General features: G+C 34.9%; 9 non-coding genes and 1 pseudogene across 9 annotated transcripts; all 10 read right to left on the bottom strand.

Annotated features, from left to right (window-relative positions):
• Positions 1-9,385: 9,385 nt before the first annotated feature.
• On the bottom strand, positions 9,386-9,505 carry LOC124933123. Its single transcript, XR_007098838.1, has one exon. It is a non-coding gene; the product is annotated as a 5S ribosomal RNA (ribosomal RNA).
• A 785-nt stretch (positions 9,506-10,290) lies between these two features.
• Positions 10,291-10,409, bottom strand: LOC124933254. The gene has a single exon (XR_007098951.1). It is a non-coding gene; the product is annotated as a 5S ribosomal RNA (ribosomal RNA).
• A 788-nt stretch (positions 10,410-11,197) lies between these two features.
• LOC124933147 lies at positions 11,198-11,315 on the bottom strand. Its single transcript, XR_007098858.1, has one exon. It is a non-coding gene; the product is annotated as a 5S ribosomal RNA (ribosomal RNA).
• A 1,145-nt stretch (positions 11,316-12,460) lies between these two features.
• Positions 12,461-12,579, bottom strand: LOC124933243. Its single transcript, XR_007098940.1, has one exon. It is a non-coding gene; the product is annotated as a 5S ribosomal RNA (ribosomal RNA).
• Positions 12,580-13,363: 784 nt separating this feature from the next.
• On the bottom strand, positions 13,364-13,482 carry LOC124933100. Its single transcript, XR_007098816.1, has one exon. It is a non-coding gene; the product is annotated as a 5S ribosomal RNA (ribosomal RNA).
• A 784-nt stretch (positions 13,483-14,266) lies between these two features.
• LOC124933265 lies at positions 14,267-14,385 on the bottom strand. The gene has a single exon (XR_007098962.1). It is a non-coding gene; the product is annotated as a 5S ribosomal RNA (ribosomal RNA).
• A 1,145-nt stretch (positions 14,386-15,530) lies between these two features.
• On the bottom strand, positions 15,531-15,649 carry LOC124933193. Its single transcript, XR_007098902.1, has one exon. It is a non-coding gene; the product is annotated as a 5S ribosomal RNA (ribosomal RNA).
• A 1,144-nt stretch (positions 15,650-16,793) lies between these two features.
• Positions 16,794-16,911, bottom strand: LOC124933204 (annotated as a pseudogene).
• A 784-nt stretch (positions 16,912-17,695) lies between these two features.
• On the bottom strand, positions 17,696-17,814 carry LOC124933211. Its single transcript, XR_007098917.1, has one exon. It is a non-coding gene; the product is annotated as a 5S ribosomal RNA (ribosomal RNA).
• A 4,827-nt stretch (positions 17,815-22,641) lies between these two features.
• Positions 22,642-22,760, bottom strand: LOC124933111. The gene has a single exon (XR_007098827.1). It is a non-coding gene; the product is annotated as a 5S ribosomal RNA (ribosomal RNA).

The following is a 22,760-nucleotide window of genomic DNA, read 5'->3' as shown; positions in this document are numbered from 1 at the left end:
TGCCGGAGAGAGATGCGGTTTTACAGAATTCTTCAACCGCTTCTTTGTATAGAACAAACGGACCACCTAGGAAGTATTCGAGGCCGGACTCGGAAATCCGGGATAAAACTCGCATTGCCGGAGCCGAACCGTTTTCTCTGATTTCTTCAAAGTCTACCTGGACGATATGTTTGAACAATGCGGAATCACGACCCATTGGTGATGATTGAATTGAGAGAGCAAGAGAGCTGTGTGGAGAGAGTCGCGTAACAATGAAATAATAAGGCTAAGGACCCTTTTTATAGTTGCGGTTTGGAAACCCAACCGTCGCAAACCGTCCCATCACCTTTAGACGGGAATTTTCCCTCCAAGTGAATTGGGCGGCAAACCAAGGGCGGCAAACAAAAAAAGCGGCAAATCAAAGCGGGAAACCAAAGGCGGGATATTTGAGCGGGAGTTTTTGGGCGTGAAATTTCCCTCCAAAAATTTCGAGTGGACTTTTGATTTCAGTTTTAATGAAGCGGTTCCTTTTCAAAGCCGTTTATAAAGAGATGTGATCTATTAACCGCGAAGATGCGGTTTATGACTTTAACCGGATTTTTCAATGAAGACAAAGTGATTTATTGATATTGACCGGTTAGTTGGATGGATGTTTAGATTTTGCAACTTTTGACCCGATTATTAAACTGAAATAGATTTTTATTGAAGGAACAGAAAAGGATAGAAACCGAAAAGTAGATCGGTGTAAAAATAGACATACATAAGATAGAAAGATACAACTTATGTAATAACTACCCTAGAAAACTTTTCTTCCACCCCATCCATATCAAGAATGTTCGAAGGAGATGCCGGTGTGCCCGGTCCAAATTCTGGACGGTACTTGAGAATGAGCCGACTGATGTGAGGAGCATAACCGAGCCGACTGATGTGAAGGAGTTTCCTCTTATGCAAGCACTTCTGAAGAAGGTCTTGACATCCTCAAGGAGTATGGGACCGGATTCTTCGAGAAAGGTGCGAAGACCGGTGTCAACGAGGGATTCAAACATGAGTTCTTTGGTTTCCAGGTCCTCATTTTCCATACAGGAATTAAAATCGACGCTTAGGAAGTTGCCTAGAGTTCGGCTCGGCATAATTCAAACTTTGCTAAGAGAGAGAGTTCAAGAAATTTTGTTTTGAGATGTTTTAAGTTGATTAGAGGGTGACTCCTTATATAGATCCGGATTTGGAGGGAAAATATTAGCATTTAGTGTTGAAGATTAGTTTTGTCTTATTAAGGAAAAGAATATTTATGTTTCCAAAACGTATTGGGAAAGGGTTACTTTTGACCGGTTGCGGAGCTCGAGATAAGAATCTAGTTCAAAAGTAACCAAGTTAGTTGGATAGTAATTATTCATGTAGTTGGGGTTACTTCATTAATTGAAGGTTACTTTTCATTAATGACGGATGTTATAAGAAAAGTAACCGATTGAAACCGAAGATAACATAAACTGGTCCGAAATGACCATAAAGGAAGTCGAACAAAGATACAACCGGTGCGTACAGCAAAATGACCGGTTGTAAGAAGGAGTGACTTAATATCCGCTGGAGTTGGCGTGACCGTTGGAGTTGATGTGGCGGTTCCTCCTCTTCCAAGCCTTTTCAAACCGCTCATAAAATGAGTCGGTGACTTCCTTGGTGAGTACCTGGACTTGGTTCAACCCTTCGCCTGGACATGTTGGAACCCCAAGCTCCAGAAGAAGACAACTTAGTTGAGGAACGAGACCGACTATTCGAACGCCAATCATCCAGTTGACCGGTGTGCCAGTGGTTATAGCGACCATGATGTTGAAGGCAGCGGTGCAATACGTGTTGGTCACATCCCTTCCCAGGATGCCTCGATCGATCACATCGTTGAGAATCTGGTATTCAGCTTTCAATAGTGACTTGGCACCGTGGTCATCAACTGGCTGATTTGACCGGGCAAAGGCTAAGAAGATCTCGGCTTTTAGTTCAGCCGGTACATTAAGGTCGGTCAGCCCTTGCTTTGGTAGGTCAAAGCATCTTGCAAAGTCATTTTCGGTAAAGTCGAATACAATCCCTCCCACTTTTGACTGAATATGTGTGTCAACGTGAGGAGTTCCACAAAAAACCCTAGCATTGTAAAAGAACTCCAGGACCGATTCAGAATAGATGACATGTTTGTCGTCTAGAAAGTGTTGGAAACCAGTGTCTTCAAGTGACTTGATCATCTTGAAGACATCGTAGTGTTCAGTACTTAGAGCAGATTTGAAGTCCACTTGAAGGATGTTTGGAAACTGAGACATTTTGTCTTAGTGAGAGAATGAGTTATATCTTGTGATTGTTTTGTTTAAGGTTTGCTTAACTTATATACTAGTAGAGAGAGGATCTTATTATCCAATGTGTCACAGGTAATAATGTCTATTAACCATAGGATAAAGTATTTTGAATGAAATAAGCATATCTACAGCCTAGGATGTTGGTCATAGACCTGGACCATGAAAGATATCAAATCTTCACGTCTTTTGAGGTGTGACCATTTTACTTTGAAAAGGTAATTTTTCAGGACAGACAAGTTTAAACGCAGGTAATTATTCCACTTTTGTTCGAAGGCCAAATAATCTGAGATAAACTATTTCTGAACCGGTCAGTTATCAGCTGTTCGTCCCGATGCGGTTATTTGGTGCATGCACTAAATAACCGGTCGGTTTACTCTGACTGATAGACCAGGCGGTTCTTCCCTAGATACCTTGGGAAATTTGAAATCCGACAATTTAGGAGGAACTACCGGTTTTGTCTGTCAGAACCGATTTCCCTTTTTTTTTTAAGCATCCTTAGGGATGATCTGACTAATGTCGGTTAAACCGAGTGTGAGTCTGAATTGAGAAAACTTAGCTTCCTGTAGAGGCTTTGTGAAGATATCGGCCACTTGTTGATCTGTTGGTACGTATTCCAGTCGGATATGCTTTAGCATGACATGTTCCTGAATGAAGTGGTGTCTTATGTCAATGTGCTTGGTTCTAGAGTGTAGAACCGGGTTGTAGGTGATTGCTATTGCACTTGTGTTATCACATAAGATTGGAGATTCTTCGGCTGTGATACCGAAATCCTTCAGTTGTTGTTGGATCCAAAGAAGTTGTGAACAGCAGCTTCCGGCTGCTAGGTATTCAACTTCTGCGGTTGATGTGACAACTGATGTTTGTTTCTTGCTATGCCATGAAACAAGCCGACCACCTAGAAATTGGCATGTTCCGCTGGTGCTTTTTCTATCAACCTTGCAACCTGCATAGTCTGCATCTGAATAACTTGTTAGGTTAAAGGATGAATCATTTGGATACCACAAACCGACGTCAGGAGTCCCCTTAAGGTATTTCAAAATTCGCTTTACGGCTGTGTAGTGAGACTGTTTTGGGTTGGCCTGGAATCTTCCACACACACCGACTGAAAATAGAATATTCGGTCTACTTGCTGTCAAGTATAGAAGAGAGTCGATGATGCCTCGGTAAGCGGTCAGGTCTACTGCTTGACCCTCATCATCTTTGTCCAATTTGACCGATGAGCTCATTGAAGTAGCGACTGAGGAGCATGTATCCATCCCAAATTTCTTTAGAAGTTCCTTAGTGTACTTGGGTTGACTGATGAAGGTTCCTTCTTCGAGTTGCTTAACCTGAAGACCTAGGAAGAAACTTAATTCTCCCATCATACTCATTTCAAATTTGTTAGTCATCAGGGTTGAGAATTTATCACATAGCTTAGGATCGGTTGAACCGAAGATGATATCATCTACATAGATTTGAACAAGTAGGATATGTTCCTTTTTCTCAAACTTAAATAACGTTTTATCCACCGAACCGATGATGAAGTCATGTTTTAACAAAAATGCGGTTAGTGTGTCATACCAGGCTCTAGGAGCTTGCTTTAGACCGTATAAAGCTTTGTTTAACCGGTATACATGGTTGGGTAGTTCAGCATTTTTGAAATTGGGTGGTTGTTCAACATATACCTCTTCACGTAGGTCACCATTCAAAAATGCACTTTTAACATCCATTTGGAAAACCTTAAAATTTTTGAAGGCATCAAAAGCTAGAAAAATCCTAGTAGCCTCAATCCTAGCTACAGGGGCAAATGATTCTTCAAAATCAATGCCTTCTTCCTGTTTGTATCCTTGTGCCACTAATCTGGCTTTCTTCCTCGTGACCAAACCGTCTTCATTGAGTTTATTTCTAAATACCCATCTTGTTTCTATGACCGATTGATCTTTCGGTCTAAGGACTAGGTACCAAACTTTATTACTCTCGAACTGGTTTAACTCTTATTGCATTCCCAAGATCCAATCCGGATCTGACAATGCTTCATCCACTCTTTTCGGCTCAATCTGGGATATAAAGGCGGAATTGAAGTATTCCTCCAGAATTTGACGCCTAGTTCGAACAGGTTCTGAAGGGTCACCTATGATTAGCTCAGGAGGATGTTTAGTGTTCCTTTTGAGGTTCGGTTCAGGGATGTCTACCGAATTACCGTTTACTTGATCAAGGCTAGACATATCGGTAGGCTGAGCAAGGATGTCAGACCGACCGATTTCCTCGGTTTGGACCGAAGTGTCAGCTTCCTGTCGTGGGACAGCTTGATCCGGCTGGGTTTCATCATTACCCAATTGTTCATGGACAAACCGCCTGAAAACCGGAATTTCATCTTCACTATCAGAATGGATATTGTTATTTTCTAGTCTGTTGTGTAGATCAAAGCATGATGCAGTATTACTTTCAACCGATTCATCGAAAACAACATGAAGTGACTCTTCCACGGTTAAGGTTCTATTGTTATACACTCTATATGCTTTACTCACTGCTGAGTAACCTAACATGATCCCAGTATCAGTTTTTGCATCAAAAGCAGATAGATAGGTTTTACCATTTATGTGAATATAGCATTTACAACCGAAAATCTTAAGATACTTGAGGTTGGGAATTCTATCAAAATATACCTCATAAGGTGTTTTGTTGTGAAACTTGTTAATCAAAGACCGGTTTTGTGTGTAACATGCAGTATTGATTGCCTCAGCCCAGAATTTTTGAGCAATACCCGAATCGGCTATCATGGACCGTGCGGCTTCCTTGAGAGTTCGGTTTCTTCTCTCGGCCAGGCCGTGCTGTTGAGGAGTGCTAGTACTAGACAACTCGTGTCTAATACCGGATTCTTCAAGAAATGCCTTTAAAGTACTATTTGTAAATTCGGTACCTCCATCACTTCTAATGCTATTAATGCGTGTTGATTTTTCATTTTGCAAACGTTTAAGCAGTGTGATCAAATTTGATGCGGTTTCACGTTTGGATGGTAGAAATATTACCCATGTATATCTAGAGTAATCATCAACAACTACCATAGTGTAAAACAGACCTCCTAGACTGATGACCTGAATCGGTCCAAATAAATCCATGTGAAGAAGATCTAAGCATCAGTTAGATTGAATGTGTCCTTTACTCTTAAAGGTTGACCTAGTTTGTTTACCCATTTGACATGCTGAACAAACCTTATCCTTATTAAATACTATGTCAGGAATTCCGTCGACTAACTTTTTACCGCGAATATAATTTAAGGTTTTCATGTTCAGATGGTTTAGTCTCTTATGCCACAGCCAAGTTTTATCAGTCTTGGCTATCATGCAAACAGGATATTCTACTTTAGTTTTCCAGTCTACCTTGTAGATATTTCCTAGCCTATTTTCGGTTAGTAGTATGGTACATTGAGAATTCTTAACTAGGCATGCATGTTTAAGAAATTCTATAGTGTATCCAGCATCACACATTTGACTAATGCTTAGTAGGTTAAAACGTAGGTTTTCAACTAAGAGTACATTATCAATTGTAAGGTTACCATGGACAATATTACCCTTGCCCACAGTTCTACCTTTTGAGTTGTCACCGAAGGTGATTAGTGCACCGGTTTCTATTCTGATGTCGGTTAGAAGATTGTTGTTCCCGGTCATATGCCTGGAGCAACCACTATCCAAGTACCATTCAGAGTTACCTAGCCGTTTCTTTAAATCCTGCAAAATGTACATATTTACAACTACTTGGTACCCACATTTACTTGGGTCCACATGCGATTAGTCCCTTGGGTATCCAGACCTTGACAAACCGGACAGCTTTCCTGGTCAATGTCTTAACTACTTTTCTTGCACTCAGTTTTGAGTCTTTCTGTTTTCCTAAGAAGGCCCTGTGTGGGGATAATCTTTGGTTTGTCCTATGCGGTTGTGGGTTGGCTTTTCTTTTATTGAATAGGTTGGCTTTCCTTTTCTCAGGGTGAAGCCATTTCTCAGAATCAGTCGGACCTACATAGGTTAATTTGTCTTCCGTATAATAGGCAGTTAATTCCTCTTCAGCGGTTAAGGAGCTTCTTATAAAACTTACAAAGGGAAGATCATCCTTTGTGAGCCTTACTTTGTCTAAGTGTTTTTGGCTTTGGGATCTATTGTTTTTGTAACCTAGACCAAACATGCAAGTAGGGTGTCTTTTATAACTACACATTTTTCTTACCATTTCACTAAATCTCTTCAATGCGGCCATTCTATACTGGAGTCGGGCATTTTCTTTCTCGGTCAATTCTTGAACTGGCTCATTGAGCCGTTCGGTTTTAGAGGATAGTTCAGGTGCTAATTCGGTTTCTAAGGTAGGGGTTTCATCAGGTTGTATGATCTTTGGTTCGGTCAGAATGGGTACTATGAGGTCGACTCTAAAATTGGGTTGCTTAGGTAATAGAGTTAGTAGGTTCTTATACTCTGCTACCATATCATTCAATGCATTATATAACTCATCTTTAGTAAATTCTTCACAAGGAGAGTCAAATACATGTTCCTCATTTGCCATAAGACATGTAAGTTCATCATCACTGTCACTGTGAGCCATAGGCTTCCTCCATCATCGGCTATCAGTTCTTTATGAACCTCACTTTCTTCACCGGTTTGTTGATAGTTATTTGGGTTATTTTGATTGTCCGGTTTCCGGTCATCCCTCCTAGGTTTTCTGCATTCCCACTTGAAATGTCCCAAACAGTTACAGTTATAGCATCTTACATTAGATTTATCACCATAGTTGTAGTTGTTTGTCGGTTGGCTCCTTTTCATGAACCTCCCAAATTTCTGTACAAGCATTGCCATGGCATCCTCGGTGAACTGTTCGGCGGTTCTGATCGGTGCAGGTGCAACCAGTTCTGTGGATGTGATCAATGCTCTGGTTGGGGTTGAGTCTGAAACTTCTTCTTTAGTCCTAGATCTCATTTCGAACTCATATGTCTTAAGGTCTTCGAATACATCGTGTAGTTTCATATTACTTAGGCAGTTTGATTCCCTCATTACCATTGTTTTTATGTCCCATGCACTTGGAAGAGATCTTAACGCTTTCATGATGACCTCCTTATTATCATACCTCTTGCCAAGAGTTGCTAGCTCGTCTAACACACCTGTGAACCGGTCACTGAATTCTCTCATTGTTTCTCCCGGTTTCATCTTGATGCTTTCAAACTTATGAGTAGCTACCATTACCTTGTTTTCCTTGGTTCTTTCATTTCCCTCATGAATCTGTATAACCGTTTCCCATGTTTCCTTTGCGGTTTTGCAGTCTCTGATCTTGCAGTACGTGTTTATGTCCACACCGTTGGAGATCCGGTTTCTGGCATGGTTATCCAGATTATTTCTTCTCCTGTCTTTAACTGTCCAATCCTTCCTGCCCTTGTCAATGATTATCGGTCCTTCGGCTATTATGAACTGCATCTCATCATCCATGGTGATTAAGTGTAGGTGCATGTGTGCCTTCCAGTTGGCAAAGTCACCACCTTCTAGAATTGGGGGCCTATCGAAAGACATGCTTGTTTGAGTATTGAAACTAACTGCTCTGATACCAATTGTTAGGATCTAGGTCGCGGCTGGGGGACCGGGATCTGGGCCAGTTAGCGCGTCTCACTCAAAGGGTGGTGATTAATCCAGTTAAAGATTAACACCGGGGTTTCAATACTACACAAACTGTCACAAACCCTTGAACCAGGTTCAAGCGCGGAAGAGGTTTGTTTCTAGTTGAAGCAACACACTCACGAGATAGGCAGAACCGGTTTTGGATAAGACAGGTTTGGAAGTTGCTAGGTCAGTTTTGGATCTTAGTGATTCGGTTTAGGTAGTGTTGAATCGGTTATAGCGGTGTAAATGGGTTAGTACAGATTGGTTAGAATGTAGAACCGACAGAAAGTAAATAACAAGACAGGTTTTTATGGATGTTCGGAGATAAAACTCCTACGTCACCCCTTCCTCTCGAAACCGCGAGAAGGATATTCACCAAGGAATACAAACACAATCCGATCGAGACTTATTTCCTGCTCGATAACACCCGTACAATTTTAACCGAAATTGTAAATACACACTTCAACTTAGCACTTAAGCTTTCTAGAGATAGAACACAATCTTATCACTTGTAAATTAATTGTCCACTGTGTCCCGCATTTACTCCTCTTCAGCTCCTCCCTTTATAGGTGAAATGTGCCAACAGTCACATTTCATTTCCTTGAATTTGATTGGTTGAGCAGAGGTTCAGTGATTCAGACCTGGCTATCTAGTCTTCAGACCTGGCGGTCTAGTCTTCCAGTATGTAGGTCAAACCAGCTAGGTTTGTCTTTTACTCAATGTGGTAACTATCGGTTAGACAGTTGTCTGTACTTGGAAGATTGTCTTTCTGATTTATCCTGAAGTAGAAAGATCTTGTAGGACTGTCTTCTGCAGCCTGCAGACTGTCCTCAGACTTGTATGGATATGGCAATGTTCACTCTGTTCCTTTGGTATCATTCTCAATAGATACCCGAAGTATCTTCTTATGCTGGTCGGTTATTTGTGTTAACCGGATGGCTTCCGGTTATTCCTTGGCGACTGTCTAGTGTTTCCGGCCTTCTTGTTTTGACCGATCTTGCCTTCTTTGTGCGGTCATGTTTCTGGCCAGTTTAGGTGTTTGACCGGTTGAGTTTCTTAACCGGTTCAGTGATTTGACCGGTCCGGTTCTTTGTCTGTTTCTGCATAGGAAGTTTATTTGTGTTAAGTTCTATTAACCGGTCTGATTTTATCTAACAACATAAAATCCGTTATTTTTTAAATCATACGTTTTCACGCATTTATTTTGTGTTTTTTTCATACAAAACGACAAAAAGTCTTCAAATCGATGAGTTTTCATGATATTATGTATTTTGTCTTATATAAAAACACAAAATCCAATAAAAAGTACGAAATTAACGTTTTTTCTTAAATCGTTCGTTTTCACGCTTTTATTTTGTGTTTTTTTCGTAGAAACATTTAAAGTGAGTGTGACATTAACGCTTATTCAATTTCGTCCATTTTAATCGTTAATTGGGTTGTTTTTAAAAAAATATATAAATAGGAGTGCGACACGAGGACTTCATAGGGGGGTCACCCATCCTAGTACTACTCTCGCCCAAGCACGCTTAACTGCGGAGTTCTGATGGGATCTGATGCATTAGTGCTGGTATTATCACACCCGTTATAAGATGAACAATTTATTCATTTGATACATCATAATTTAATTTACAATAATGATTTTTTCACCAAATTTGAACGGACAAGTTTTAAACGGCCGAAGGGCGTTTACGACCACGGTTTCTTCAAATCATTCAATTTTCACGCTTTTATTTTGTGTTTTTTCATAAACACATCAAAAATCAATTAGTATGTTTGAAATTAATTTGTTTTTTCAAGATCTTACGTTTTCACGCGTTTATTTTGTGTTTTTTTTCATAAAAACATAAAAAACAATTAAAATATTCGAAATTAACGTGTGTTTTTTTAAATCATACGTTTTAACACGTTTATTTTGTGTTTTTCTCGTACAAAACGACAAAAAATCTTCAAATCGATCCGTTTTCATGATATTTTGTATTTTGTCTTATATAAAAACACAAACTCCAATATTCTATCTTAAATAAATTCTGTTTTCATGATATTTTGTATTTTGTCTTATATAAAAATATAAAATCCTTTTTTTAAATCATATGTTTTCACGCATTTATTTTGTGTTTTTTCATACAAAACGACAAAAAGTATTCAAATCGATATGTTTTCATGATATTTTGTATTTTGTCTTATATAAAAACACAAAATCCAATAAAAAGTACAAAATTAAAGTTTTTTCTTAAATCGTTCGATTTCACGTTTTTATTTTTTGTTTTTTTCGTAGAAACATTTAAAGTGAGTGTGATATTAACGTTTATTCAATTTCGTCCATTTTAATCGTTAATTGGGTTGTTTTTAAAAAAAATATATAAATAGGAGTGCGACACGAGGACTTCACAGGGGGTCACCCATCCTAGTACTACTCTCGCCCAAGCACGCTTAATTGCGGAGTTCTGATGGGATCTGATGCATTAGTGCTGGTATTATCACACCCGTTATAAGATGAACAATTTATTCATTTGATACATCATAATTTAATTTACAATAATGATTTTTTCATGAAATTTGAAACGGACAAGTTTTAAACGGCCAAAGGGCGTTTACGACCACGGTTTCTTCAAATCATTAAATTTTCACGCTTTTATCTTGTGTTTTCATAAACACATCAAAAATCAATTAGTATCTTTGAAATTAACTTGTTTTTTTCAAGATCTTACGTTTTCACGCGTTTATTTTGTGTTTTTTTTTTCATAAAAACATAAAAAACAATTAAAATGTTCGAAATTAACGTGTGTTTTTTTAAATCATACGTTTTAACGCGTTTATTTTGTGTTTTTCTCGTACAAAACGACAAAAAATCTTCAAATCGATCCGTTTTCATGATATTTTGTATTTTGTCTTATATAAAAACACAAAATCCAATATTCTATCTTATATAAATTATGTTTTCATGATATTTTGTATTTTGTCTTATATAAAAACATGAAATCTGTTTTTTTTAAATCATACGTTTTCACGCATTTATTTTGTGTTTTTTTCATACAAAACGACAAAAAGTATTCAAATCGATCAGTTTTCATGATATTTTGTATTTTGTCTTATATAAAAACACAAAATCCAATAAAAAGTACGAAATTAACGTTTTTTCTTAAATCGTTCGTTTTCACACTTTTATTTTGTGTTTTTTCGTAGAAACATTTAAAGTGAGTGTGACATTAATGTTTATTCAATTTCGTCCATTTTAATCGTTAATTGGGTTATTTTTAAAAAAATATATAAATAGGAGTGCGACACGAGAACTTCACAGGGGTCACCCATCCTAGTACTACTCTCGCCTAAGCACGCTTAACTACGGAGTTCTGATGGGATCTGATGCATTAGTGCTGGTATTATCACACCCATTATAAGATGAACAATTTATTCAATTGATACATCATAATTTAATTTACAATAATGATTTTTTCACGAAATTTGAAACAGACAAGTTTTAAACGGCCGAAGGGCGTTTACGACCACGGTTTCTTCCAATCATTCAATTTTCACGATTTTATTTTGTGTTTTTTCATAAACACATCAAAAATCAATTAGTATGTTTGAAATTAACTTGTTTTTTCAAGATCTTATATTTTCACGCGTTTATTTTGTGTTTTTTTTCATAAAAACATAAAAAACAATTAAAATGTTCGAAATTAACGTGTGTATTTTTAAATCATACGTTTTAACACGTTTATTTTGTGTTTTTCTCATACAAAATGACAAAAAATCTTCAAATCGATCCGTTTTCATGATATTTTGTATTTTGTCTTATATAAAAACACAAAATCCAATATTCTATCTTATATAAATTTTGTTTTCATGATATTGTTATTTTGTCTTATATAAAAACATAAATACGTTTTTTTAAATCATACGTTTTCACGCATTTATTTTGTGTTTTTCTCATACAAAACGACAAAAAGTCTTGAAATCGATCAGTTTTCATTATATTTTTTATTTTTTCTTATATAAATTTCGTTTTCATGATATTTTGTCTTATATAAAAACACAAAATTCATTTTTTTAAATCATATATTTTCACGCGTTTATTTTGTGTTTTTCTCGTACAAAATGACAAAAAATCTTCAAATCGATCTGTTTTCATAATATTTTGTATTTTGTCTTATATAAAAACACAAAATCCAATATTCTATCTTATATAAATTCTGTTTTCATGATATTTTGTATTTTATCTTATATAAAAACATAAAATCCATTTTTTTTTTAAAATTATACGTTTTCACGCATTTATTTTGTGTTTTTTTCATACAAAACGACAAAAAGTCTTTAAATCGATCAGTTTTCATGATATTTTTTATTTTGTCTTATATAAAAACACAAAATCCAATAAAAAGTATGAAATTAACGTTTTTTCTTAAATCGTTCGTTTTCACGCTTTTATTTTGTGTTTTTTTGTAGAAACATTTAAAGTGAGTGTGACATTAACGTTTATTCAATTTTGTCCATTTTAATCGTTAATTGGGATGTTTTTTAAAAAATATATAAAAAGGAGTGCGACACGAGGACTTCACAGGGGGTCACCCATCCTAGTACTACTCTCGCCCAAGCACGCTTAACTGCGGAGTTCTGATGGGATTTGGTGCATTAGTGCTGGTATTATCACACCCGTTATAAGATGAACAATTTATTCATTTGATACGTCATAATTTAATTTACAATAATGATTTTTTCACGAAATTTGAAACAGACGAGTTTTAAACGTCCGAAGGGCGTTTACGACCACGGTTTCTTCCAATCGTTCAATTTTCACGCTTTTATTTTGTGTTTTTTCATAAATACATTAAATCAATTAGTATACTTGAAATTAACTTGTTTTTTCAAAATCTAACGTTTTCACGCGTTTATTTTGTGTTTTTTTCATAAAAACATAAAAATAATTAAAATGTTCGAAATTAACGTGTGTTTTTTTAAATCAAACGTTTTAACGAGTTTATTTTGTGTTTTTCTCGTACAAAATGACAAAAAATCTTCAAATCGATCTGTTTTCATGATATTTTGTATTTTGTCTTATATAAAAACACAAAATCCAATATTCTATCTTATATAAATTCTGTTTTCATGATATTTTGTATTTTGTCTTATATAAAAACATAGAATCCATTTTTTTTAAATTATACGTTTTCACGCATTTATTTTGTGTTTTTTTCATAAAAAACGACAAAAAGTCTTTAAATCGATCAGTTTTCATGATATTTTTTATTTTGTCTTATATAAAAACACAAAATCCAATAAAAAGTATGAAATTAAAGTTTTTTCTTAAATCGTTCGTTTTCACGCTTTTATTTTGTGTTTTTTTTGTAGAAACATTTAAAGTGAGTGTGACATTAACGTTTATTCAATTTTGTCCATTTTAATCGTTAATTGGGATGTTTTTTAAAAAATATATAAAAAGGAGTGCGACACGAGGACTTCACAGGGGGTCACCCATCCTAGTACTACTCTCGCCCAAGCACGCTTAACTGCGGAGTTCTGATGGGATTTGGTGCATTAGTGTTGGTATTATCACACCCGTTATAAGATGAACAATTTATTCATTTGATACATCATAATTTAATTTACAATAATGATTTTTTCACGAAATTTGAAACAGACGAGTTTTAAACGTCCGAAGGGCGTTTACGACCACGGTTTCTTCCAATCGTTCAATTTTCACGCTTTTATTTTGTGTTTTTTCATAAATACATTAAATCAATTAGTATATTTGAAATTAACTTGTTTTTTCAAAATCTAACGTTTTCACGCGTTTATTTTGTGTTTTTTTCATAAAAACATAAAAATAATTAAAATGTTCGAAATTAACGTGTGTTTTTTTAAATCATACGTTTTAACGCGTTTATTTTGTGTTTTTCTCGTACAAAACGACAAAAAATCTTCAAATCGATCCGTTTTCATGATATTTTGTATTTTGCCTTATATAAAAACACAAAATCCAATATTCTATCTTATATAATTATTGTTTTCATGATATTTTGTATTTTGTCTTATATTAAAATATAAAATCCATTTTTTTTAAATCATACGTTTTCACGCATTTGTTTTATGTTTTTTTCATACAAAACGACAAAAAGTCTTCAAATCGATCAGTTTTCATGATATTTTGTATTTTGTCTTATATAAAAACACAAAATCCAATAAAAAATACGAAATTAACGTTTTTACTTAAATCGTTCATTTTCACGTTTTTATTTTGTGTTTTTTTCGTAGAAACATTTAAAGTGAGTGTGACATTAACGTTTATTCAATTTCGTCCATTTTAATCGTTAATTGTGTTGTTTTTTAAAAAATATATAAAAAGGAGTGCGACACGAGGACTTCACAGGGGGTCACCCATCCTAGTACTACTCTCGCCCAAGCACGCTTAAATGCGGAGTTCTGATGAGATCTGGTGCATTAGTGCTGGTATTACCACACCCGTTATAAGATGAACAATTTATTCATTTTATACATCATAATTTAATTTACAATAATGATTTTTTCACGAAATTTGAAACAGACGAGTTTTAAACGGCCGAAGGGCGTTTACGACCACGGTTTCTTCCAATCGTTCAATTTTCACGCTTTTATTTTGTGTTTTTTCATAAATACATTAAATCAATTAGTATATTTGAAATTAACTTGTTTTTTCAAGATCTTATATTTTCACGCGTTTATTTTGTGTTTTTTTTTTTCATAAAAACATAAAAAACAATTAAAATGTTCGAAATTAACGTGTGTTTTTTTAAATCACAAGTTTTAACACGTTTATTTTGTGTTTTTCTCGTACAAAACGACAAAAAATCTTCAAATCAATCCGTTTTCATGATATTTTGTATTTTGTCTTATATAAAAACACAAAATCCAATATTCTATCTTATATAAATTCTGTTTTCATGATATTTTGTATTTTGTCTTATATAAAAACATAAATACGTTTTTTTAAAACATACGTTTTCACGCATTTATTTTGTGTTTTTCTCATACAAAACGACAAAAAGTCTTGAAATCGATTAGTTTTCATTATATTTTGTATTTTTTCTTATATAAATTTCGTTTTCATGATATTTTGTCTTATATAAAAATACAAAATTCATTTTTTTAAATCATATATTTTCACGCGTTTATTTTGTGTTTTTCTCGTACAAAGTGACAAAAAATCTTCAAATCGATCTGTTTTCATGATATTTTGTATTTTGTCTTATATAAAAACACAAAATCCAATATTCTATCTTATATAAATTCTGTTTTCATGATATTTTGTATTTTGTCTTATATAAAAACATAAAATCCATTTTTTTTTAAATTATACGTTTTCACGCATTTATTTTGTGTTTTTTTCATAAAAAACGACAAAAAGTCTTTAAATCGATCAGTTTTCATGATATTTTTTATTTTGTCTTATATAAAAACATAAAATCCAATAAAAAGTATGAAATTAACGTTTTTTCTTAAATCGTTCGTTTTCACGCTTTTATTTTGTGTTTTTTTGTAGAAACATTTAAAGTGAGTGTGACATTAACGTTTATTCAATTTTGTCTATTTTAATCGTTAATTGGGATGTTTTTTAAAAAATATATAAAAAGGAAAGCGACACGAGGACTTCACAGGGGGTCACCCATCCTAGGACTACTCTCGCCCAAGCACGCTTAACTGCGGAGTTCTGATGGGATTTGGTGCATTAGTACTGGTATTATCACACCCGTTATAAGATGAACAATTTATTCATTTGATACATCATAATTTAATTTACAATAATGATTTTTTCATGAAATTTGAAACAGACGAGTTTTAAACGTCCGAAGGGCGTTTACGACCACGGTTTCTTCCAATCGTTCAATTTTCACGCTTTTATTTTGTGTTTTTTCATAAATACATTAAATCAATTAGTATATTTGAAATTAACTTGTTTTTTCAAAATCTAACGTTTTCACGCGTTTATTTTGTATTTTTTTCATAAAAACATAAAAATAATTAAAATGTTCGAAATTAACGTGTGTTTTTTTAAATCATACGTTTTAACACGTTTATTTTGTGTTTTTCTCGTACAAAACGACAAAAAATCTTCAAATCGATCCGTTTTCATGATATTTTGTATTTTGTCTTATATAAAAACACAAAATCCAATATTTTGTCTTATATAAATTCTGTTTTCATGATATTTTGTATTTTGTCTTATATAAAAACATAAATACGTTTTTTTAAAACATACGTTTTCACGCATTTATTTTGTGTTTTTCTCATACAAAACGACAAAAAGTCTTGAAATCGATCAGTTTTCATTATATTTTGTATTTTTTCTTATATAAATTTCGTTTTCATGATATTTTGTCTTATATAAAAACACAAAATTCATTTTTTTAAATCATATATTTTCACGCGTTTATTTTGTGTTTTTCTCGTACAAAATGACAAAAAATCTTCAAATCGATCTGTTTTCATGATATTTTGTATTTTGTCTTATATAAAAACACAAAATCCAATATTCTATCTTATATAAATTCTGTTTTCATGATATTTTTTATTTTGTCTTATATAAAAATATAAAATCCGTTTTTTTTTTTAAATCATACGTTTTCACGCATTTATTTTGTGTTTTTTTTCATACAAAACGACATAAAGTCTTCAAATCGATCAGTTTTCATGATATTTTGTATTTTGTCTTATATAAAAACACAAAATCCAATAAAAAGTACGAAATTAACATTTTTTCTTAAATCGTTCGTTTTCACGTTTTTATTTTGTGTTTTTTTCGTAGAAACATTTAAAGTGAATGTGACATTAACGTTTATTCAATTTCGTCCATTTTAATCGTTAATTAGATTGTTTTTAAAAAAATATATAAATAGGAGTGCGACACGAGAACTTCACAGGGGTAACCCATCCTAGTACTACTCTCGCCCAAGCACGCTTAACTGCGGAGTTCTGATGGGATTTTGTGTATTAGTGTTGGTATTATCACACCCGTTATAAGATGAACAATTTATTCATTTGATACATCATAATTTAATTTACAATAATGATTTTTTCACGAAATTTGAAACAGACGAGTTTTAAACGGCCGAAGGGCGTTTACGACCACGGTTTCTTCCAATCGTTCAATTTTCACGCTTTTATTTTGTGTTTTTTCATAAATACATTAAATCAATTAGTATGTTTGAAATTAACTTGTTTTTTCAAAATCTAACGTTTTCACGCGTTTATTTTGTGTTTTTTTCATAAAAACATAGAAACAATTAAAATGTTCGAAATTAACGTGTGTTTTTTTAAATCATACGTTTTAACGCGTTTATTTTGTGTTTTTCTCGTACAAAACGACAAAAAATCTACAAATCGATCCGTTTTCATGATATTTTGTATTTTGCCTTATATAAAAACACAAAATCCAATATTCTATCTTATATAAATTTTGTTTTCATGATATTTTGTATTTTGTCTTATATTAAAATATAAAATCCATTTTTTTTAAATCATACGTTTTCACGCATTTATTTTATGTTTTTTTCATACAAAACGACAAAAAGTCTTCAAATCGATCAGTTTTCATGATATTTTGTATTTTGTCTTATATAAAAACACAAAATCCAATAAAAAATACAAAATTAACGTTTTTTCTTAAATCGTTCGTTTTTAAGCTTTTATTTTATGTTTTTTTCGTAGAAACATTTAAAGTGAGTGTGACATTAACGTTTATTCAATTTCGTCCATTTTAATCGTTAATTGGGTTGTTTTTTAAAAAATATATAAAAAGGAGTGCGACACGAGGACTTCACAGGGGGTCACCCATCCTAGTACTACTCTCGCCCAAGCATGCTTAACTGCGGAGTTCTGATGAGATCTGGTGCTTTAGTGCTGGTATTATCACACCCGTTATAAGATGAACAATTTATTCATTTGATACATCATAATTTAATTTACAATAATGATTTTTTCACGAAATTTGAAACAGACGAGTTTTAAACGGCCGAAGGGCGTTTACGACCACGGTTTCTTCCAATCGTTCAATTTTCACGCTTTTATTTTGTGTTTTTTCATAAATACATTAAATCAATTAGTATGTTTGAAATTAACTTGTTTTTTCAAAATCTAACGTTTTCACGCGTTTATTTTGTGTTTTTTTCATAAAAACATAAAAACAATTAAAATGTTCGAAATTAACGTGTGTTTTTTTAAATCATACGTTTTAATGCGTTTATTTTGTGTTTTTCTCGTACAAAACGACAAAAAAATCTTCAAATCGATCTTTTTTCATGATATTTTGTATTTTGCCTTATAAAAAAACACAAAATCTAATATTTTGTGTTGATTCCTGGCGTACTGAGAGGCTGTCATCTAAGTACAACGACTCTCTGTCCAATGCCGCCATATCAAAAGAATGGAAGAAGAGAGTAGCAAATGAGAAGAAAGTTCTGAAGTGGGCAAGAACTTCAGATGTGGGTGAAGCGTTGAACAAAAGAGAACTGGTGGAAGCTTGCATTCTTGGAAAAGCCCTGTTTCCAATTTATGAAGCCAGGAAAGCAAACTTCAACCCTGACGCAAAAGGAGCTGATGTTGAAGTCAAAGTGTTGAAGAAGTTGAATGATATCATGGAAGGCTATGTTTCTGTTGCATCCAGATACTTTCATGGCGCCGATTGCTCTGGCGCAGAACCGCTTAACGAAGAAGAGGCCATGGATATTCCAAACACCGATGAATCAGATGCTGCTCTCCTGATGGAATTCGGAACCCTGTCTGCCGAAGAGAGACGTATTCTAGATCATCACGTCCAAGAGCTTCCTAATGAAAAAGAAGAAATGGTGAATGTTCAAGAGCCTGAACAAGCTCTTGAGACAAATGTTGAAGAAGTAACCTTAGAAAATGTAGTAGAGGAGGCTTTGAAAGCTCCTATTGAGGAAGATGCCATTGTAACCCCTATTGCGAGAACAGAGGGTGTCCAAAAGAAACTGGTCGAGGTCACTCAGCCAGAGACTGCAAGAACTGAGGGGGAACCCTCTAAAGAAAAAGGTGATGAAGAAGAAAGTTACTCGTCTGAGGAGGAACAGGATGAGCAACCTAAGTTTGTTAAGACCTACTTATTTCCTGATGGTGTTGTGGGAAGTGTTCACGAAAACATAACCACTCCCCGTCACTATTCTGGAAGTTTGCTCGAAAGATTTGAAAGGGCACAAAGAGAAATTGACGAAGAAGAGGCACAAGAGAAAGCGGCTAAAGATGCTGAAGTAAATCAGCCTGAGCAATCCTTGCAGGTTCATATAAACTTTGAGCCTATTCAAAGTATGGCTGCAGAATCTGAAGAAGTATCTTCTCACGAAGGTCCATCCGCTGGAGGAAATAAATTGTTAAGATCTATTTGGTCTATGCTTTCCTCAATGCAGAAGACTATGTGTCAATCAATGATCTCCAGGGAAGAGGAAATAGCGAATTTCAGCAACATTTTTAAGATCCTAACTGAGCTGGATAAGACCCTGAAGATGATTACATATGAGACCCATGTCTCGAATGTAATGTTTTCAAAATTTCAACAGGAAAGCTTCAACCACCAAAGTGAACTTTTTGACATTGAGAGGCACATCAATGACGAACGCCACAAGGAAACCTTGGATGAACTCAGTCTGGTGAAGAATCAGCTGGTAGAAATGCAAGGGTGCATGAACAGAAATGACAATGAACGACAAGCTTTTGCTGAGAACCTTGCCATGAAGTTTCAAGCTAAGGAAGATGCTTTATGCAATGATGAAGGTGCCCAATCTCGACCAAATCAAGGTGAGTCAAGCAGGAGGAACGATGGTGTAGAAACCGGTACCAGATCCAGGCGGGCCCTAAGTTCTGATGACAATCCTAGGCCAACCAAGAGAGGTGGTGGTCGAAGTAGTTCTGAGCGTGGAGGAAGATCGAATGCAGGAGGTCATGGTGGTCGTGGCTATCCTCATTTTATGAACATGCTTCCCGGGCAAGAGATGAGTCTAACCGATCCTCGAGTAAAAAGGGAAGAATAATGATCTCTCTTCTTTTACTCTGTTTAATTTTATTGAACATGGTTTCTTGATAAGCTTTTCGAATACTGGTTCTTTTTGGATGAATGATGTAAGTGAACAAGGTGTTTGTTTATTTATTGGATGAATGCATGTCGTGTTATGTGTATGCAGGTTTGCAATTTCTTCATTAAAAAGGGGGAAATTGTTGGGTCAAATTATTTTGACTAAGTGTTGAAATAATTTACCCACTGATATTTTGACCGATTTTGATCTCCTTTCGCATAAAATTAGACGCAGGTCTAATGGTATTAGACGCACAGCCTAACTCAACGGAGTTAGATGGGCAGTCTAATAGACGTATGAATTAGACGAGAGTCTAATGGAATTAGACGTACAGTTTAACTCATCGGAGTTAGACGTGTAAGTCTAATAGATGTATAAAGAATTAGACGGATGGTCTAATGAATACACGGAATTAGATGTGAGTCTAATAAAATTAGACGTACAGTCTAACTCATCGGAGTTAGACGTGTAAGTCTAATAGATGTGTAAAGAATTAGACGGATGGTCTAATGAATACACGGAATTAGACGTGAGTCTAATAGAATTAGACGTGAGTCTAATAGAATTAGACGTACATTCTAACTCATCGGAGTTAGACGTGTAAGTGTAATAGATGTGTAAAGAATTATACGGATGGTCTAATGAATACACGGAATTAGACGTGAGTCTAATAGAATTAGACGTGTAGTCTAACTCATCGGAGTTAGACGTGTAAGTCTAATAGATGTGTAAAGAATTAGACGGTTGGTCTAATGAATGCACGGAATTAGACGTGGCAGTCTAACTCAGTGGAGTTAGACGTGCCAGTCTAATGGTTATTATAATTAGATGGGTTGTCTAATTAGTGAAAGTTAGACGTGAGTCTAACTCCTTCAGACAAGTCTGAGGTAGAACCGGAATTAGACGTTGCAGTCTAACTCAGTAGAGTTAGACGTGCCGGTCTAAGGGTTATTATAATTAGACGGGTTGTCTAATTAGTGAAAGTTAGACGTCAGTCTAACTCCTTCAGACAAGTCTGAGGTAGAACCGAAATCAGACGTGGCGGTCTAACTCAGTGGATTTAGACGTGCCGGTCTAATGGTTATTATAATTAGACAGGTTGTCTAATTAGTGAAAGTTAGACGTGAGTCTAACTCCTTCAGACAAGTCTGAGGTAGAACCGGAATTAGACGTGGCAGTCTAACTCAGTGGAGTTAGACGTGCGGTCTAATGGTTATGTAATAATTAGACGGGTTGTCTAATTAGTGAAAGTTAGACATGAGTCTAACTCTTTCAGATTAGTCTGAGGTAGAACCGGAATTAGACGTGTAGTCTAACTCAGTGGAGTTAGACGTGCCCGTCTAATGGTTATGTAAATTAGACGTGAGTCTAATTATATTAGACCAGGCGGTCTAATAGACGTTTTTCATTAGAAGGAGTTGACTTATTTCATTTGACTGATTTTCCCAAATCCGTCTAACTGAAATACGTCTGATGCTCTGTTTAAGCAGTACGCTTGAATCTAGCATTTCTCCTACCCACGTGCTATAGCTGTACCCTACTCCTGCTCCACGTTCTTGTGAAGATTAGTACAACAACTATATGCATCCAATCAAGGAATGCCACGTAAGAGAATTTTCCTCACATTACCCGTTTTGCAGGTAAATTTCTGATGGAATATTTGGCGCACTACCAGATAGGTACGGCCACGATCCTTGTGCTCAGATCTTGCTGTGTACAATGAAGGCTTTCCAATGGAAGAGCGCCACGTATCATTCTTGAAGATTCGATCGTTGGCTCTTGCTCAGTATTTAATCAATCCTAAGAGTAACGGACGAAGTAGCGACTTTATCATCTTTCAAACCAATCTTACGAACAAGCATTCTGATTTTGTAGAGAGAGACTACTCAATCATCTTGCTTACTGAATTTATTTTATGAAACTTCTTTCTGATTGTACTATGTGTGAATCGAGAGAGAGAGCTAGAATTAAAACAACATTAGCTGAGTGATATTCTTCATCTTCTTGTAATTGAACAGAAAGTGTTCTGTTCAATAGTGAGCTAAGTGTGTGTGTAAACTGTATTTGATTCTCATCATATAGTGAATCCTTCCGGTGGTTGGAAGAAGGGGTGACATAGGAGAGTTTCTCCGAACATCCATAAACAAACTGCTGTGTTCTACTTTTCTATCATCTTTTCATATTTCATCTTGTGCTTCAAACCCAAGTAAACAATTCCGCCTTGAATCTGTTTCAAGTGTTTACACAAGTTTGCGTAGAATAGAAAGAGATATTAATCCCTAATAGGATTTCTATCAAACCGTTTTTCATAAGCCTTTTCATTAGCCAGACCCCCGTCTCTATTGATAAAGCCGATCCTATCAAATTCGTTTTTTTTAAATCATACATTTTCACGCGTTTATTTTGTGTTTTACTCGTACAAAATGACAAAAACTCTTCAAATCGATCCGTTTTCAGGATATTTTGTATTTTGTCTTATATAAAAATACAAGATCCAATAAAAAGTACGAAATTAACGTTTTTTCTTAAATCATTCGTTTTCACGCTTTTATTTTGTGTTTTTTTCGTAGAAACATTAAAATTGAGTGTGACATTAACATTTATTCAATTTCCTTAATTTAATCGTTAATTGGGTTGTTTTTTAAAAAAATATAAAAAGGAGTGCGACACGAGGACTTCCTAGGGGGTCGCCCATCCTAGTACAACTTTCGTCCAAACACGCTTAACTGCGGAGTTCTGATGTGATCCGGTGCATTAGTGCTGGTATGATCGCACAC

Source organism: Impatiens glandulifera, chromosome 3 (assembly GCF_907164915.1).
Source record: "Impatiens glandulifera chromosome 3, dImpGla2.1, whole genome shotgun sequence".
In the NCBI taxonomy this organism is placed as follows: Eukaryota; Viridiplantae; Streptophyta; class Magnoliopsida; order Ericales; family Balsaminaceae; genus Impatiens; species Impatiens glandulifera.
This window is presented reverse-complemented; position numbering and strand designations above follow the sequence as displayed.